This window comes from Magnolia sinica, chromosome 7, assembly GCF_029962835.1.
Source record: "Magnolia sinica isolate HGM2019 chromosome 7, MsV1, whole genome shotgun sequence".
Classification (NCBI taxonomy): domain Eukaryota; kingdom Viridiplantae; phylum Streptophyta; class Magnoliopsida; order Magnoliales; family Magnoliaceae; genus Magnolia; species Magnolia sinica.
The window spans coordinates 6,485,837-6,490,008 of NC_080579.1; the positions used below are offsets into that span (position 1 = coordinate 6,485,837).

The following is a 4,172-nucleotide window of genomic DNA, read 5'->3' on the forward strand; positions in this document are numbered from 1 at the left end:
CCCCATAATATATATATGGGCTTCATTAATCAACACCCAGTAAGTAGTATGGAAGTCACTGTCCTCCTATATTGTAATTAGTCTTCAGTGAGATCTAGACTCTTCATTTAGTTAGTCCAATTGTTATGGATCAAGAGTTAAACATGGATTAGACGAACGACCCAATATTCTTCTTATTGGTCAGCAGTCTGTTCTTACTCCTTTTTATGATGCTACTTCTGTTCAATTCTTACCAGATTTTATGACTAGAGTAGATATGGTCATTGATGAATTGGGAGGTGATAGGACAATCTAATCATCTCCAAATCACACATAGGTTAGCATGCTTCATACTTGTACAGTTTTTTTTTTTTTTAGTACGGAAATTGAAAGCTATACATGGTGGACTGTTAAGTTGTACAGTGGAGAATATACAACCATTTTAGACTGCCGAAATTTCGGTGTCCATAACTTCTTGGAAAACTACTGTTTTGTACTTATGATTTACTTTCAAGTTGATGTTATGCGTTGTGAAACTAATTATATTGATGTAGCTTATACCCATTATATCTCACACAAAACACAAATATCAGCTTGATCCAAAAGTACTTTTGTTCTGTGGATTGACTACACTTATGTTCTGCTTTTTGTTTTCAGGCTTGGTCACCATTTGTTGTTGGCTTGGAAAATGCTTATTCTGATAAGGTTGCAGCTTCCAGAAATTACACAGATTTTAAGCTCTGGTAGCTGATCTTCTGTAGCCTTCATTGTCAAAAGATTCATTCAAGTCACATGTTCTGTGGAAGAATATGGTCAGGCATATCATCATGTGATTTTTTCTATTTTTCCGTTTTCCCTTTTAATTTTTTAAAAAAGAAGAACACTGCATATACTCATTGACAACGTCATCTCTTGCCTAAGTCATATAATTGCTCTTTGGACCAGCTTCTGTTGAGAAGCAAAGGATAGCTGAGGAGGTTGCATCATTGCTAAAACTGAGTGATGATATTGACACCATCCCCTCTGAAAGGTCAGTTAAGAATTTTCATTTTTTAAAAAAAATTTGCACTATAGTCAAAATTATAGTTGGATTTGTTTATGTGAGCTTATTTCTTAAAAGATGCATGCATGCAGTTATTTAGGAAGAAAAGAAATTTTTAAAAAAAAAATGAAAAGAATTTGAGAAGACAGTACAAAACTTACAAAACAGCAAGAGCTTGCATGAGTCCTATCACTTCTGGAATCTTCCTAGTAAGCCTATTTCCCTGAAGAGACCTAATAATAGAAAGTTTTTTTTCATTAGGGTCAGCACACCATTATCAAGAAAAACAAACCTAATTAAATGCAGCAAGAATGGATGACAATTGGAGCAAAAAATAAAAGAAAAAAAGTTGCAGATTGTCAGCTGTAATAGAGATTCAGTGGAGTATACTACAGCAAGCAGTTTAACTAGAAGAGTTCGAAAATATCAGTAGCTGAATGATTCTAGTTGGTTGATTAGTAGATGAAACGAATAGTTATTTGCAGATGAAAAGAGATACAGCAGAGCTTTTGAGAGATGGAAACATACAATGTAGCTACTTGCAGGAAACCAATGTTGTAAGGAATCTCTCCAGTGATTTGATTGTAAGAAATATCCCTGGAAGTCATAACAGTCAATAGATCATAAGCAATTGAAGACAGAACAAGCACAACACCCACACCAAAAGGAATGCCAGCCATCTTACAGGATTTCGTAGCTCGTACAATTCCCAATGTTGTCCGGTATGGTTCCTGAGAGGTTATTGTCCCGCTCACATCACTGCAACAACACCGGTAGAGATGGTTCAAACAAGGGTATGAACAAAATCTCAAATATAAATTCCCAGACAACCATTGATGCAGGTTCCATTAGTATCCACGTACAAGTACCATAGGCCAGTCAATTGGCACATATCAGGAGACAATGTTCCTGTCAGCAAATGGAATTGTGACCACAAAAAAGCTGGCTGGTCTTACAGTTGCATAACAGTAAAGGCCATGTGAAAGCAAAAAATGGGTATAAATGAATCATTTTCCAGTTGGGTCACCCACCTTCCTTTTCCCCTCCTGCCAAGCTGAGACTGATGCTCTGTGTAAATGAATCATGGACCTCACTAGTGTAAACTGAATACATGAGTATATCATGTGTATTCTTGAGTTGAAGTCCATGTATTCTTGATAAAGGAAAAACAAAAAAGCTAATGTAGCATACTTGGAATTCTTTCAAAGCTAATAACCTGATCAGTCTCAAAAAACCTTGAAATGAATTAAATAAACAGAAGACTATCCAATTAAAAGCGTGAAAATATTTAAAGAATCCATAAACAAATTCAAATTCAAATTTAAATATAGTCTAAATTTTTATAAAGCTAAATGCAGAACTTTAGTTGACTGTGTATGATGTAGCTTATACCCATTATATCTCACAGTTACAACAAAGTGGGTTGCTTAAAGGGGATGATCACATGGATCGCTTTTTCCGAATCCTCATGGTAAACTTTTTCTGTGGTTTTTATTATGTTTCCATGAGAATCCTCCAGACCCTCACAGTTGTTAAGAGTTTTCCTTCTCTTTCTACCTATAATTTCAGGAAATTTCTGTAGCAAATTGTTTGGCCACTGACATGATTAATCCAAGCTCATTGTCCCTACAAACGCCACAACAAGTCCAGCATCTCTCATTTGCTGTTATTGATATGTATGCAAAGCTTGTGGTTTTAGTTATTAAGGTAGCGATCTTTTCTTTTTTTTTTCTGACTGAGCTTCATGCAATGAATGGAAACTAAATTGATGAATGTTTCCATCATAGTTTGGGTATCTATGAACAGTATCAGGAGCAATGGGATGATCTGTTGCAACCCCATGTGTGAGTTCTCTCTTTCCCTGAGGAAATACCAAGTTCATCATTCTTCTCTTCCCTCAAGTGATCATAATAACCATGCTCTTGTCCTGAGAATCCTAAACCATGATGGGATTAGTTCACTCTAACATGAAAAGTCCCATTTTGTTAAAAATTTGCTATTCGTAAAAACAGTACAATGGGATAGTCACACTCTAAAATCCAAAAGCATTGTAATTTGCAAGTCATAATTCTTTGGATGCTTTTGGGAAAGCACTCCACGAGTCTGTATTGGATGCTTTTGGGAAAGCAGGGCAGAGTGAAGAAATTGAGCAGCTATTTGAAGAGAAAATGGGTATGATTGCCAACTCACCACCTGTAGCTCCTCAAGCTGAACAGGTAGCAGCTTAATCTATTTTTGCTAGACCCAGTATCACAACACATTGTCCTTCATGTTTTTGAGTCGAGTGATGAAAATGGCTGGTTCATTGTATCTTGGATGTTCAGTTGACATCAGTCTAAATGGGCGTCCATTGCCAATTAAATTATTAAATGTTGTAAGGGGGTCATTGTTGGGAGTATGGGTTCTCGTCTTAGGTGATGGGTTGTTATATTAAACGTAAGGCGTGTTTGGATGCAAGGCATGCTCAGTTGAATTGAACTAAAGGAAACAAAGAAAAATGGAAAAAAAACAATCTTGAATCAGGTATCATTATTCTAATTTGAATGAGGTTGGCATTGCATATCATGTATTTTAATTCAGACTCAAAATCATCTGAATTTGCAGTTTCGGCCTTTTCCCCTCTAGCAGCGTGCTTGTTACTGGTTTTTTGTCAAAGTGAATGCTTTTTTGAATTTGATTGAAATTAAGGGCCTGCTTCCCACCTAAATGAAACGAAATGACGATTTTGACTACTACCCATTTAGCATATTCATCTTCTTTTTCTTTTTTCTTTTTGCATGCTCCAGGCGGCAGTAGAGATCAGCTGTGAGCCATCTGTCAGGATTTTTTTTTGTTTTCTTAACATAGAAATCGATTGAATTCTTATATGAATTGTATTGGCAGGGTGTTAAAAGAGCTGATCTCACAGAGGATGAGACTGCCTTGCTTGAGCAAGCCCTAGCAATGTCAATGGATGATCCTATATCTAGTCAATCTGGTGATGTGTTTGTGGGAGATACAGATATGTCAGAGCCAGAATGACATGAGCAAGGTGCTTGGAGACCAATCTTTCTTGTCATCTATTCTTGCTTCGCTTCCTGGAGTTAACCCTAATGATCCTTCAGTTAAGGATTTGTTGGCATCTCTCCAAGGTCAAACAGAGCAAAAGAAA

The 4,172-nt window shown here is 36.5% G+C and overlaps 2 long non-coding RNA genes across 2 annotated transcripts; one reads left to right on the top strand and one right to left on the bottom strand.

Moving 5' to 3' along the window:
- Positions 1-1,142: 1,142 nt before the first annotated feature.
- On the bottom strand, positions 1,143-1,752 carry LOC131251929 (uncharacterized). The gene is made up of 3 exons (XR_009174052.1): positions 1,707-1,752; positions 1,550-1,618; positions 1,143-1,254 (listed from the first exon to the last, which is right to left on the bottom strand). It is a non-coding gene; the product is annotated as an uncharacterized LOC131251929 (long non-coding RNA).
- A 646-nt stretch (positions 1,753-2,398) lies between these two features.
- Positions 2,399-2,952, top strand: LOC131251930 (uncharacterized). The gene is made up of 3 exons (XR_009174053.1): positions 2,399-2,492; positions 2,591-2,728; positions 2,809-2,952. It is a non-coding gene; the product is annotated as an uncharacterized LOC131251930 (long non-coding RNA).
- The last annotated feature ends 1,220 nt before the right edge of the window (positions 2,953-4,172 follow it).